The sequence below is a fragment of the Anser cygnoides genome, chromosome 15 (assembly GCF_040182565.1).
Source record: "Anser cygnoides isolate HZ-2024a breed goose chromosome 15, Taihu_goose_T2T_genome, whole genome shotgun sequence".
Lineage (NCBI taxonomy): Eukaryota > Metazoa > Chordata > Aves > Anseriformes > Anatidae > Anser > Anser cygnoides.
In genome coordinates this window covers 7,454,159-7,470,478 of record NC_089887.1, presented here as the reverse complement: position 1 = coordinate 7,470,478, position 16,320 = coordinate 7,454,159, and positions in this window count along the sequence as shown.

The window sequence follows — 16,320 nt, the reverse complement described above, 5'->3', positions numbered from 1 at the left end:
AGGTTAGAAGTCAGCTCCTAACAGTCCCTGGTTAGCCAGCCAGGTGCTGCCTCCTTCCCTCTGCTCCCACCCTTGGGGCCCACATGTATACTGGGCTGTGTTAGTTGTTCAGCATCTCTCAAAATGCTGACATCCATCTTAATGCATACCTTTCTTTTATACCGAGAATGTCCCAAATACGTGATGCTTTCTTTGTCTTTGTGCTTGCTGGACTAGGGAGCAGGGAACCCAATTCTTTACCAAAGTGGACTTTTTTTTTTTTTCAGTTTGTCAGTAAAAGAAGCCTGTCTTCACACACATGCATGCATATGCATGTCTGTGGCAATGTGCTTTCTGCTAGCAACTTGCCTGTGAACTGAGTAGAGATCGTAAGGATAACACAGTTTGCTTGTTTCTGGTCTGGCAAAAGGACCTGTGGTATTTATAGTGACTTGCTGTGTGGTTGGGAAGTTAACAGTTCCAGCCAGCGACCGGTGTGGGGCTGACAGCAGGAGGAGCGATATTTCATTATCACAGCCAGTTCTTACAGCCCCGTGATTTTTTTCTCTGTGGTCTTCTACACATCTATGAACCCATGAAGGATGATCCTGCTTAGCTTGGGAGTTCATAAGTCATACTCTTTGATTTTGATCCTTCTGGTTTTAAGACAAATTTATAAACAATATGGAAGGACTACATACTATTACAATTCTCTGTTTTCTTTCTTTATTATTATTATTATTTTTGTCTGTAAAGTACCCCTAAGGGTTCACAAGAGCTTTAGGAGTGCAGCTAGTTACATTTAATGTGATGTAGCTGCAGGCTGCTCCCAAACCATTCTGCTCCCATTTCCATCCGTAGCATTTCTGTTGCACCCCTTGCAGGAGGCGACTGTGCAGTGTCTGGGGGAGGATGGCGGATTTGTGGTGAGGGTGGGCTGGGAACAACAATTCAGGTCTGTTAGGTTGGAGTAAGTACGTAAAGCCGTGATCTTAGTGCTGTGAACTTACCTCTGTAGAGTGTGAACTACGGACAGAGCCACTCTGGGGCTCTTTATTCAAATAACTAGACTAAGCCATTTTTATCTGAAGTGCATCACATCTCTTTAGGCTAGCTCCTCTGTTCCAGTGCAAGAAACTCTGTGTTTGTATATATAAACGTAGCATGTTTTATGTACGTAAGGAGGGAAGTCCCTGCTGGCAGAGGGCAGTATGATCCGTGCAGCAGAGGAGACCATTGCAGCTACCTGCTTGGCTTGCAGGAGAGGGCTGCATGTGGGTTTGCTAAGCCAGAAGTAGGCTCAAGATGACTTGGCTCTCCCAGCTGCGGAGCAAACCCGTCTGCCCTGGGCCTGCTGCGTGTTACAGGTTAGTGCTTTAATGTAGCTTGTCTGCTGGTGCTGGCCTGATGGTGATGAGATCATGGTCCACAAACTCATTTCCTCTGGGCTGTTTCCTACTCGCCTGCATCAGTGTGGGAACAGCCGCTGTGGAAAGAGGTCCCTTTTCCTGCACCTCGAGCCCTTTTAGATAGACAGTGAGAGCTACAGCCACCTTCAGATAGCATATTATATTTGGAGACAAATTCTTTTTCATCCATTGTTCATGTGAGGGGAAGAATTGTTTCTGAGCATTAATGAAGCCAAACACAGTGTTCTTTCTTTACAACCCATCCTTCCTCTTTTTTTTTTTTCTTCCCTAAGCTACATCTCTAAGTTAGTCCCCGATGCACAGTGTAGATTTTGTTTTCCAGCTAAGTATAATTTGGTATTTTGCCAGGAGCATAGGTATCTGTAAAGTACAGGCTCTGACTTTTTTGAGAGATGCTCTGGGGTTTTGTAAATCAGATTCAGGGAAACTATACCTTATTATGTGTCTTTTTCCTCCCTTGCACGCAGGCTGTTTTTTTTTTTTTTTTTTCTGAAGTATATCAGAACTAGAACATGACAGGGCAGTTACCTTTAATTTATTCAGTAATAATCGATAAGCAAACACTTTCCCATACCCACTCCACATGACTTGTATATCCTTTACCTTTTCCTGGCAGACTGCTGTCAAGTTAGAAGCTTCTATACCATTAGTAGGATCTCTTAATTAACATCTATTCATCTATTGTTAGGACTTTTATTATATAGTGTTAGCTGGAGCTGGGCCTATGTATTGGCTCTGACAAAGTGTTAGTTCTTGGATATTTGTTTTGTTTCTCCAGCTGATATTAAATGTAAACTGCATAGTTTGACTGTATCAATAATTAGCCAATGCTAAAATAGTTTTAGATTTCTATTCCATAATTTATGAATAATAGCATTATGTTTGTTTTTTTGCTTTCATCTGCATGTCCTTCAGCCATTTTTGTGCAGTAGAGTGAGTGCTGTGCAGGCAAGGCGGAGGTGCCCGCTCCTCACGACAGCCAAAGCTTTTCCTGGGCCAGTGGGAGATGCACTTTGCAGCCTGTCAGGTTAACAACCAAACTGAATCTGGGCCTCCTAGTATTTGAAGGGGTTTTCTGATCTCCAGACTGTTCCTGAAATGCACATATCAAAATAAGCACCCATTTCTTAAACGAAAACTTCACCAACTGTTCATTATCCCTGGTAGATGCCTTGAACGTAGCCTGAGATCAGCCCCCTCAGCAAACTGGACGGTAGAGCTGCTCGGCCTGGGTAAGCTGAGCTGTCTACAGAGGAGAGATTCTAAGTGTCTAGAAGGCTTTAATGTCAAAAGTAAATTGCACAGGAAATAGAGGTTCATGACTGGTGAGAAGGCAACTATGGCAAGACTGTTTTGGTTGGAGTTTGATACTGAGGTGCAGAATATTGGCCCAAATAGTACAGACTTCTTTTATAGAGTTTAGTGTATTCCAGGGCTGTCTGAAGGGTCACAGGGGAACCCGCGTTTGCTCTGAACAGTCATTTGCAAAGCATGCACAGTCAAACACCCCAGGCAGGCTTTTATGTGGAAAAAACGCGCTCTGTTCTGTTGGACCAGCAGTTAAACGGAACGATGTGAAATGCTTTATGGTGGCTTTGTTGGTGTAGAATGCATTCATGACACCAACCTGCCTCAGCAAGCCTAAATGTATCGTAGCATTTAACCTCAGGTACACATCGAAATCCCAAACCAGAAATGAGAGTGTGACATAGCACCTACCAGCCTGATCCAAGCAGACCTTAACAAGCCTCTTGCATCTCTGCCAGTCAGTCAGTCACTCGAAAGGACGATTGCGAACGGCTAGCTTGAATATTGCTGAATTTGAAATTCATTGGAGGAAAAAAAAATCAGCTATGGCTGTTGCCTTGCCAGTTCATCTTCATTCCAAATGGTAAACATGTTGGTAGATGTGAATGAAAAGCCCTCTAGAGTGTAAATAATAAATGCTTCTTCCAGCTGCACTGAGAGCTTTACGTTTTTGAAATGATGCCAGTATTTTTTTGCTTTTAAATGGATTTCTTTGTTACATTGTACTGTGCTCTGTGCTAGGCTGTGAAGGACTTTGTGTTCATAACTGTTGATTTTTTTATAATTACTAGCATAAAGCATCATATGCTGCAAATTAAACACAAACAAATGAAATGAATATTCAGGGAACTCTTAGCAATTTGTAGTATTCTGTATGAGCTTTTAGTGCAAATGCTTAGGAGTTTCTCAGTTCTTAACAAGTAATGCCTGAGTTTGTTCAAAATGTCTAGATTATAAATATATTCATGTGTTTTCATACTGGGGTAGTGTTTGTGCACTTAGCGTATCTAAATTACAATTATTACATTAAATCTCCACTAGTAACAGTGGAAAGGGGTCAGAAAACCACAAAGTGAAGTCTTGGGAGCAAAGATTGTATTAACCTTGGGTTTTCTTGGACAACCCCTGCAGTACGCTTTCTTTGCACAGATCTGAGAGTTGGTCAGCAGTGGAAGTAGCTCATCTTTATGTTTCGGAGTCATGCTATTAGTACCTAATACTGAGTATTCGTAAGTAACAGTCACTAAGGTTGTATGCCTGGTTTGCAGCATTTAAAAATAGAAACATGGGCATTGAACATCTTAAGAAAGAGTTAAAATTGAATTATTTTCTCAAAGTAGTAAATGCGTATGACTGATCTTTTCAGAAAGGAGATCCAGCTGAGGACTGTTAACTAGTATTTATTGTCTGTCAGCATCCTGCTGAGATGCGGTTCAAAACAATGCATATTAAGCCAATGATAAGTTTCTGGGGTGAACTCCTCTTTATTCTTTGGCTGAAGTGAGAAGAGATAAGAGAAATATGCTGTGTGTTGGAGAATATTTTGTGGGGGTCATTAAATAACCAAGTCATAGCAAGTTTTAGCTTTTGAATGCTTTTCCCTTTTTAATGTGAATGAATTTATTGACTGCAGTTTTTTTCCTGAATTGTCTCTGCTTTAACCCGTGGATGAAATTCCAGTCACAGACAGTCGCCTTCATTTCCTGAATAAATGGGCATATAATAGGACTCAGTATTAAATAGTATCCGCAGATAGAAATGTGATAATGGCCTGATTATTGTCCCACAGAAGTCAATGGGTATTTGAGCCATCTCTTTCACTGGAAGCGTTATTAAAGCCAAAGTTTCTCAGAGAGGGCAAAGCTTCGGTGATGAATGAAGAATCCTGGCTGTCAGAATGCATTTGATATACAACTATATGGTGAGTTTAGAGCAGACATTCGATTACGTTTTCTTCAATTAAGAAAAAAAAGAGCTTTCTTCTCTCTTTCTTAGGTATAGGGAAATCTCATGAGAAATGGGTCATACTTAGACTGCAGAATGAGGTGCTTAGCTGCTGTTTTGCTGCATCTGCTGCTCTCTGGACTTGTATTGCCTCTGGCTGTTCATTCTCAGCTCACCAAGGCATTGCAGCTCTCTCACAATTTCTTATATTTTTTTTGAGGGCAAATGTATTTGTTCTCTGCTTTGTGCAGTGCAGTGTTCTGGCCCTGTTTCATCATCATGAGTTAAATCCTCTTCAGACTCCTTCAAAACCTCAAAGAGTCTTGACACAGCAGAACTTTTGCAGCTGAACTGTATTGCGCACCAGGAGTGCATCCCTTGCTCTCTGCAGGAGCTTTCTTTTCCAGCACGGGGAGGTCTGGAGGAGTAGACAGCGCCTGTGCCGAGCCTGAAGGGAGCTCAAGAGTACGTGCGAGAGTTAATGGAACTGAGGGGCGGTTGTGGAATAAAAACACACAGTCAACATAGACAGTAAAATAATAGTTGCTGAATCTGTGAACTCACTTAGGATTTGGCTCAACAATAGCAGCAAATGGAAGCAGATGATAATCAGCTCCTGCACTGCTGGTGCAGAGGGTAATGAATGAACATTTACTGCTTCTGCTCTGAGAAGCCATACTGAGTTAGCAGCAGCATTTGGCCAGCTTGGCTTTGATTTTATTACAAGTGTCAGGAGCTTGTGTCTAGACTGGTGTTTTGGCAGCTAATTGATCTCCAGCATTTGATATGCTAATTATTTCTTTCATAATATGCTAATATGTGTACAGTGAAAAAGCACCTTTTAAATGCTAGGCGGGTATCTCAGAGACATATTTAGAAATGGAAAGTAAGACCTGTAAATCCTGGTGTGTATCAGAACAACATACAATGACCGAATGCTTCTTGTGGTGGGAACTTAGCTTAAAAAAGGGAGTGTTAGGCCAAACAAACGCTAGACAAGAATTTCCTTGAGTGATTCCGTATAATTTTGTTGCTTTGCTTTTTTATGGAAGGAATACACTGTTTTATCAGGATCAGATATTGTTTTATCATGCAATGACTGGACAGGGCATATATAACAGGCCATCCAGTACAGCCCAAGAGCAAGAAAATTGGTTTGGATGAGGGATGTGCAGTCCTTCTGTTCAACACACTTAACCTTAATAGAACTTGGCAACTTTTTTGTTGTTATTAATACACGGATGTTCCTTTTTGTGAGGTCAGTAATCCGGACGTCATAGTTTTTATTGTATTTCCTGCAGTTAGAGAATGAAGAGTCATGACAGAGAAACGTAAATGAGTCATCTCTCAGTTCTCCTTTGGGATAGAACGTGCCTCACTGCATTAAGAGCAGTTCTCTAGGTAGCTGAATAATTTGCTGGCCTTCTATGAATTCCTATCATTTGGCCATCCAAAAGTAGGTTTACTTTACTGCTTTCTGATGTGCTTGTATGAGAGATAGTTCAGCCCCAGTTATTCTGTCTGTTCACTCGTTGGGGTTCTCGTCACACTGTGGGTACTTGTAAAATAAAGTGTTATGTGACTCAGATATTAGCTTTCTATAGCTCCATGTGGAATTATAATTGCACACATTTTTCACTCTTAGAGAGAAAGGCGCCGTCAAGGGGAGTTTTTGTACACATTCTCCTTTGTCTGTCTCTATTCAGGTATTTTCAAAAATACTTTTATTGAATACAGAAAAACTTAAACATTTTCGAAAGCTGTCAAAGCAAACTGTGGAACCACTACTATTGAACAGCCTTCCTAGGATCTGAGTCAGAGCTGCAGGAACACGTTATCAGTTTGGTACAGAGCCCGAGACAGAACCAGGATCCTCACTGACCGCTGGAGATCAGCAGTAATCAGTTGCTATGGTTGGTGAATGAAGAATTTGATTTCTGTAAACAAGTAAAAAAAAAAAAAAAAAAAAGGGAAAAAAGATTTTCTTTGTACCTATACGCACATCTTTTGCATAGACTGATAGTCTGTCCCAGTGCCATTAAGTGGATGGATTACTTACCTAATTAGTAATTAGATTACTAATATGTACTTAAAGTTTTACATAGTGGGAAAATATTTGATTTACATTTGGCTTCAGCCGCTGACAGCAGATTACATGAACACCCATCAAGTATTATAAGTGCATGAGCAGATTCTACAACTATTACTGGAAAAAAATTCCATGGCTCCTGTAGTAAGCTCGCCTGTATGCTCAAAGCCTCAATCACCCTCTTGTTGACTAGAGAGGACTGATTTTATCCAAAGGGGTGTACAAAACTGATTATTTAGCTCTACAGACCAACCAACCTGAATAAAAACATCCATTGATTTTACAGAGGAAAGTTAGTGAACTCATTACTGAAAATGAAGTCAATGGAGCTACACTTACTGAAGATTAAAGTGAGATCCTTTCTTAAATCAAAAGTTACTACCTACAGTTAAATTCATCCAACTACAAAATCCTGCAAATGATGTGTAACTACAATAGTTTTCTAGGCAAAGAGGGGGTGTATTTTTTGTACTGAAATTTACTGTGTTATATTTAGTTTCACTTTGGGCATCTTTAGAAGTGATGTAATGATCCCGACAGTAGAATTTCTTATCCTGACACAAGTTTAAATGATAAAAGGATCTGGTCTCCCATAAATGTCATACATTCCTTGTTCTGCTAGCTTACTTTTCATACATTTAATTTTCTTCACATTTATAACTGGTTTTTGGAAGCAGCAAGTATCTGACATCTAGAATCTCCCTCTTAAGGTGAGGTTCTTAAGGGAATAATTTTTATTGAAATTGTAGGATAAAATGTATTTTTCAAGGACTCATTGATATATGTTGTTTGTGGCCCTTCACTCCTGGTTTAGGAAACGATTTTCTGCAGGCACTCAAACCCTACAGCAATAGCTTTGAGAATTAATGCTTGGAATACATTGTGGGCTTTTTTGTCTTTAGCCCCATCTGGTTGAGGCAATATAGTTATGCTATAACTGCTTCTTTGAGGCTCCATTGATGAGGCTAAAACCTTTGCCTCTTTCATTTATCTGCATAGTACATTATAGATACCACATAGAATAATGTCTTAATATGCTTACTGATTATTCAAACGTAGCACATGGAGATAAGGTTATTGATATAGATTTAACAAGGAATGTGCTCAAACTGGTTAGATTATTGAAATACACTTTAATAAGGGAAATAATTAAAACTTGAGATTTAAAGAATGAAATGCAGTGACTTCACTACGAAGAAATTTGATGTTTCAGAAACCTCATGTAACTGAGTAGACTTAAAACAAATGTGTTTTGTGACTTTGAATGTTGAGTTGAATTTATTTTAGCCACGTTGGTGCCCCTTGTATTTGCTTTCTATAAATATTCCAAACAACAGGACTTACAAGTGGGAATGTTCACCAAAAAAAAACACAAAACAAACAAACAAAAAAAACACCATCACGGCATAACCTTTGTAAGCACAGCAATAGTTTCCATAAGATACAGCATCCATATAGAAGATTTGGTATGTTACATCCCATCAATAAGAACAAGTGTTTGTTATTCAAGTAGTAGCTAACTATTGGCATTTGGATTAATGGTACTCAATGGATTAATTAGGGACCGTCGGTGCAATATAGTCAGTGCTTTCTGACAGTTCAGTAATGCACCTAGGATATAGCAGCTTGTATCCTGTGGAACATAATTCCAAAATAATTTTCTCACGTGTGATTTTTAAATAGCACTTGAATTTTTAAACCTCTCTCAACAAATGCTTCCAGGTACTCCAGACTACCTTCAGATAAATTAGGGACTGTTTCTCTTGCTAATTGAGTTTGGAGCTACTCTGCTTTCCTTAGATGTGTGTTTAAGCTCATTCAATGTCTGTTGAGAAATGTATACGATATACCGAGTTATTTTTAGAAGACTGGAGTACTTCTGGATGAATAACAATGAGTAAATCAACCACATGATAGAACGATGTGTCTCACTGAATGATCTAAGCTATGATTTGAGTTTAGGAAAAGGGATTGTTGAGTTGGCCTTAGCCTCAGTAGCTCTGTCCTGCAGGGTGGTAGCTTGCAGCATGCTGACCCAGGGGCTCAGACTCAGGTGAGTGTTTGCTGAGTGAGCATGGTTGAGAGGTAAATAAGCCTCAAAGTTTTACATGGCTCCTCAGGACATGAGTGTCACATTTGGCAGTACTCATGGTTTTGGATCAAATTGAAAAGAAATACCTGCAGTATGATGAAACCTGTTAAGACTGAATTTTAAACCATGACATTTCTTCTTCTATGTCACTGAATATTGTATAAATTTTACCCACCCTCCTTAGCAGCCACAAAGAGCTATGCTCTGCATAAGAATTCTTAAAGATGACAGACATTTTTTCAAGTGGTTCTCCTTGTCATAATCCAAAGCCCTCTGGTTGCTGCTCAGGCATCCTTTTTATTTCAAAATCCCATTTGTATATGCTTACTATAAAGATCAAGCTATTCATTCCAGAATCCCAGTGCTGCGGTCAGCAGTGATACACAAATCTTGGCCTTACTGCAGTTGTAGGGAAACTTTGGAGAAAATCTGATTTAGTAATGAACCTCCCTCTCACTGCCTTGCTCTGGAGCAGTACCTTGCATTTGTTCTCCTTCTGTTTTACTTTGTCTTTGTAGATCCTAAGTATCAAGAGCTTGTATCAAATCTGCATAGGACAAAAAGAAAAAACAGTTACCCCTCACTTGAAGTGTCTTTCTGACTACAAAGATATAATACAATCTCTAAAAAGAGTGCTTTAATCATCAGGAGCTAAGATGTTTAGTTTTCCCAGAAATTAATTTCACTGCTGTTGCATTAACGCTATCCTTTGGCTTGAAAAATGGAGGAACAGGCTGGTAACTTGGTGATTGAGCCCAAAACAGTGTGTTATAGACCACAGCTCTGAATTGTAGCACTGTGACAGGTAAGTTAGAAAAGATTTCAAGTACATTCTCTTTACTTTTCCCTTTATTTTATGAATCTTCCCTTTAGTGTCTTTCATTCATAAAGAATATTTTATGTAAGTACAACTGAGCAACACTAAAAAGTAAATGGGGGTGCAAATTAGTAATCACTATTGCAGCCTAATGTTTGTGGCACTTCTGAAAATGTTATTTTTCTTGCAAAAAAATAAATCCTTACTATTTCTTCATCTATCAGGGAAAAGATTCCAAAATCCTCTCCTGGTCTTAAGAATTTCACTCATCTCTTCACAGCATGGTGATGGCACATCAAACTAGGCACATCTGTAACTCGTGGCACGCTACTGTGCCTGGCTGTCTTTGACTTCCCAGCTCACGCAGCTACGTACTCCTTTACCACTGCTCTGACTGAGTGTGGTCTTTGACACACAACCTGGGATCAGGATTTGAACTCACGCTTTTGGATTTGTAACATTTCCTTGAACAACTCTGACTCTAAGCCCTTTATCAGATCAAACAGCAGAAAAGAAATTATTTGGTCCATTTGACTGCAGTAGCTTGGTGGCTATGTATTGAATTATTTGCCATTGATCCAGACTAAAACAGTATCATATAAAGCTCACTTGTGTTGGGTAACTTCAAGCATAATTTTTGGAAGATGTCTGATTGCTGTCATTTCAAAAGCAGAAAGAAGTGAAGGTGATCCTTTCAGTCTCCTCTTCAAAATTTTAACAACCTGTGAAACCATGTTATACTTCCAAAATCACAGATAAAAATGAGTTTGATATGTATTTGATAATTCACAGTGTTAGTGAGATAAATCAATTACTAAGGCTCTTAACATTGTACAAACAGATTGATTGGGTTTTGATGTATAGACATCTCATTAATTAAAACTTTTGTAGGTAAGTGCTCTAATTTATCTTTGTTCATCATTACTATTAATGTTCCAGATAAGTTTTATGAGAGCTTAGACTTTGATGCGTTAATCTTCAGTTGTTTTTAATCATTTCATTTAGAAAGGGTTTAGCTTTGTAAGAGCTGCTATGAAAGTGATCTTTAGTTAAACCTGTGAAGTGTGAAAATCATCTGTCAAAGCAGATGTACAACATGTCTACTGTTAATATCTCTTTGGCCTTTAATCCTATTTTTCCGGCTTGTGTGGGCACTGACAGTTGACTCAAGTTTCAATCAAACCTAGACGAATAGGATTTTTCCTGCCCTACAGTCAGCTAGTCAGACAATCAGTGATTTTTTCACACTATTCACAAACTCATTAGACCTTTGTTCAGACTGGCTGAGGCACAGAAAAGATTTAGAATGTGCTCTTTCATAGTCCAGGATATTTTTGTAATACTTTTATTTTTCATTGCATTTGAAAATGAAATTATGTAATTTGCAACTACAAATTTTTGACATGCGTTATATAATACATCTAATAGATACAAACACGTTGAAGCTGGAACTGTTTCACAAATGAATTACCACAATGCCATTCATTTCACAATTCTTAGAATATTGCAAACCAATTAAATGCAAAGTATTGACATTTTTTACATTGCATTACTGCTGTTTTGGTATATGTTTTTAAATGAGTATACATCGTTCTGCAAAGAAAAATTTAGTCTGTGGCATCATTTCCTGATGGCACACTGTGAAACATACTGAATGAGGCAATTAATGTAAAATTATCAGTGAATTCAGGTCTTAGATAATGCAACTATACATGGGGTAACAACGTTATTATGCTGAGTATTTGTAGTTTATCTTAGTGGGGAATTAGCTGGGTGCTATAAAACACACAGGAAATGGACAGTTGCTTCCCCAAAGATCTTGTCATCTTAAAAGATTAAAAAATAACAATGGATGGGTGAAACCAAAGAGAGCTGAAGGCATGTGGCAGAAGGGGTAAAGTAACTCTGTGACAAGCATTAAAATCAAATAAGTTCATTTGTATCTACCCCTCTGAAAATGCGATTGCAGTCGGGTCAAATAGTATTCGTACAATGACAAGTAAATGCGTTGTTGACAATTCTAATCTGAAAAGGTTTGGGCTGGTTAACTTTCCTCACAAGTACCACTTAGCACAGATAACCTTACCAGGCCAGGGGGTGAAATACCTACACAGGTCCATAGCCGAGCTGCCATTGATTGCAGTAAAGCCAAAATACTTCAAAATCTAACTGCCAGTGTAGCTAAACTAATCTCCAGATCCTCTACCAAATCTGCAACCTGGCCCCAGGTGTTTTATCTGAAACATACGTGGTGCAGAATCCTTAGCTGAAATTGCAAACCCCTTTATTTTGTAATTTTCTTCTGTCAATCTTCTTTCATCTGTGCACATTGTAGTTTCTTGCAAAAGTACCTTCACAGATGATGTTTTTTTTTTTTTTTTTTTTTTTGCCTACCAAAACTCTGGAAACTCTCCATGGATTGGTACTTTGTCACACTCATTAGCACTTGAGATGAAACCTGTTGAGGTGACTTATCTCATAACACCAGGTGCTTTGGCATTTCAGATGTTGTATGGGTCAAGACAATACAGCATCTCTAATAGTCAGCCACAGAATCAGACACAAAAATAGTGAAAGGAAGAAGGAAATCCCTGTAGAGAGAACTCAAGGTTATCACTCTAATTCTGACAGAATTGAAAAACTAACTCACCGGCGTGAAAAATTTAGCTTCTTCTGTAGTAATGTTGTCTAATGGAAAAGCATTGAAAGTCATTCTGCCTTTTGTCCTGGATTTCTAATATCTCATGTATTCTTCCTTTCCCTGTCACAAGGTGGGTACATTACATTTTATTCTGTGAATTCTAGCTCTGAATCCAAGTGTGTATTTCTGGTGTGGTGACTTCAAAACTCTGTTTAACATATATATGTGAGCGTGTGCTTGCATCTAATACACCCATGCAGTAATGTAAATGAGTGTTGTAAACGTGTATTTGTGCTTTACGTACCTTTACCACAGAAAAAAACACCTGTCTGATATCATCATAACAGTGAACCATCTGGTCAAAGGACACAATTTCCATCAGCAATAAGGAAACTGAAACTATTCACCTACCACTGGACTTCCTAGTGTGTAGGACTGAATGGATTTGAAGGGGCTAGCATGAGTGTATTGACTCTAGAAACCCACCAAGGCAGGCCCAAGTGTGGCCTGTACTAACTATCCATACGGCAGTATTTGGGGATGTAACAGGAGGTAATTTATCCTGCTCTGTACAGAGCACTGTGGCGCCTGCAATGGAGTTTAATAACTGTGTGCCATAGCTACCGTACTGCAAGCTGCAGTCCCTGCTGGAGGTGGTGCTAATGGGCTAGCACAGAGGAGATGCTTCTCACTTGTTACGGAAGGAAGTGCAATATTTGGATCTTTTCACAGTAGCATCTTATTTTGCAAATTCAAATCTAAGTAGACTATCAGCTTTGAAAAGAAACTTGCACAATAACTATGCAGTTCTGAACATGTAAAAGCACTTGATTCTTTTCTGTATGTCCACATGTAGACTTTAAAATGCATTAACGTGTATTCTGCATATTTCTAGCCAAACTCTGTATTCTGTGTTTTGTATTGCACTTGGAATCGGGGAAAATTCTTTCACCTTCAGGAAGATATGCATTAATGACTATTGAGTAATAAAAGCCAGCGAAGGTCTCAGCGTTTGTTCTCCATGCAGGTAACCTATTTCATTTCTCAAATGTATTTCTAAGCTTGGCATTTAGGGCTAAATGTCTGTAGAGTACCAGGAGATAAAGGGTCCTGCCAGAAGCTGACCCACCGTTTCTCAGGTTGGTGATTAGTACCACAGGGTGACAGACAGCTTGTGTGCATTCACTGCAAGGTCTCCTACTCCTGGCCTCTAGTCACCAGCAGGAAATGGGAATGCTAGAGGCAGCAAGATCTCTTTTGCACAACAAGTATCTTGTGTTCTTTGAAAGTTCCTGCAGTGATTCTCCCTGACAAAGGTAGTATCTGCAGTGATTACCTCTAGAGTAGGTTCTGTTTTCCTTCTGCCAGAAGCAAGATTGTCCTAATTAATGATTCGCAGAAAGGTAATGTATCATCTAGATGATCTAGAGAAAACCTGAATTTATTCAGATCAATGGCAAAAATCCTGTTGAGTTAAAAGGGAATACATTTTTCATTTATGATTTTCATAGAACTGTCTAGGATATGGAAAGAATAAAGGAGTATGTCTCTTAACGATTGGTTTCTTCTAATATTCTATCTATCTTTTATCCATAGAAGCTTTATAAGATGGGAATATTAAGAACATCTAAAGTATGTTGAAAAAAATCCTCTTGCTGCAATATCCCTGGGTGTTGTGACTTTTAACTTCTGTAGCCAAACCAGGGTTTCATGCTTCTTTTCCTGTAACAGGTTCACAACCTCTCCTCCCCCACTGAATTTCCTGATGCCAACACTTGCTGGATACCAAGTTTCTTAAAAGAAACTTAACAGTTTCTGAGTTCAGTTTTGTGGCAGACCTTTAATCAGTAGCCAGATCTTTATGCAGTCAGAAGTAGATACTAAAGATTATGTCAAAGCTCATGTCTCTGATTTCTTCTCCAACTATATTAAAAAGGACACTGAACAAAGTTCCTGATTTCAGGCATTGTTGCTGGTGCGTCGTTCTATAGTTTTGCTAAAGTTTTGATACGGATGAAGTTGGTCGTCTTTGACAAAGTGGCACATTCATAAGGAATGACACAAATTATGCAAGGTTGAAAGGACAGATTTGTTTGTTAATCAATTAGATCTTTGAGATCACTGCCCAAAGCATACCGAATGCTACAACTAAAGTCCATTAGTACATTTGGTGTAGACTCCTGTTTTGCTTTCAATGAAACGGGTTAGACAACCTAAGCTGTTTGTCTACACTTTTTTAACCACAATTATTCAGAGAGAGATGCCCATATTTCTCAGAGTTTCAAAACAGTTTATTCCCCATTTGGTCCCTGAAACGAAGAAGTCATTTCAAAGTAATCAGCGCTTTGTGGCAATTACTGTTGTAGTGAACACCTCTGAAACTCTCACTACTTATCAGAAATCAATGAATTAATTGAGTAGAAAATACTTTTTCCTATCTGTATGTTTTCTAATTCTGTCTTTTAAGTTTTAAGCCTCCCTTCTTTACTTTGGATAGCCCAGCATTAAATTTTAGTGTCAACTTTTCCATAATCTTGACTCCTGGAGACAAAGAAATCAGATTTTTCCCAGTAACAGTTTACATTTTTCTTTTTTTTCTTCTTCTTCTTCTGATGTATTTTTATCTTATTTTATTTTAACTTCCAAGACGTAAATGGTAACTGAAGTAGCATTTTCTTAAAAGTGAATGTGCTAAATAAATTACTATAACCTAGGTGATATAAACAATGTTCTGGTACAAATAATAAGCATCAGGTGAGACAGTGTCCCATTGTGATGCACAGACATACAGGAATAGACAATTTCTGCCTGGTGAGAGTTTACAATTTGAGAAAGGCCAGAGAGAAAAAAATGAAAAATAGGTTCATTTTACAGACAAAGAAATGAGGCATAGAGAAATTAAAGATATTTTTCTCAAAAGTTCCTGGGGCCATGCTGTAAAATGTAGGTACTAACTAACAAAATTGAACATTTATCACTTTTGAAAATTTCACTAGGTAGTTAAATAACTTCCATTACAATAAAACCTGAATTTCCAAGTCATATATAAAAAGGATCTAAGCCTGGATCTATAGGTCCAGGCTAAGTTGAGCTTAGATAATTAGGACAAAATTTCAGCTGAATATCTGGACAATGATGAATGGAATAAAACCAGTGTGTCCAAAAAATAAGAATCCTGTCTGCCATCTGAAGACATTTGTATGCTGGCTTTTGTGTGCCTAAGCCATGCTTTAAAAATGTGTCACAGTCTCCTAATTCATTTAGAAGTTTCTGCAAGATTGTGTTAGTGATTTGGCCAGTATTGTAGACAGAAGTGTGTTAGCAGAATTCTATGTCAGATCTCCTGAATTCCAGACCTGCATCCCAAACACAAAAACTTTCTATACTTGAGAGTCCAACTGCATTTTACATTCATATTAAAGTTCCAGTATTAGATATTACAGTTGTGCATCAAAGATAAAGACAGATAGCAGCTAGCATGCAAATGCTGTATCCAAAGAGAATAAAGCCCTTTTGAAGGCAGCAGAACTGTCAAAGTTAAATTAAAAATTAAAAATCCATTCTGTGGGCTGCAGAGATGCTAGGCTGCCTGACAGCCCCAGAGCCAGGGAGTTTTAGCTGCAACAGTAAGTTATCTGTACTCGCTGTGCTTCTCGCTCTACCCTGATCAGCTTTTGTACCGCACTGAAATATAATCATTGTACCTATAAAATGCTCATCTTGGTCATAGGGGAAAAAAACAACTCCTCGAGAGAGTGTTTTTTTAAAGATCTCAGATTATCAAGTATTCAATTTCTTTATGCCTTAGCATGTAATATATTAAGATGGCAGACTTTCTCCTTTTTTGTGATTAATGATTTATTATTTATGATAATGTACTGCTGCATGTTAGTCACTCAAAATGAAGATTGATATGGCCGTCAACATATAAAAACACTGGCTACATTCACAAGCAGCGTTTTCATAAATTAACGCCTCCATCAAATGTCGATCTCAGAATCTGGAAGTGGGGTAGAGTAG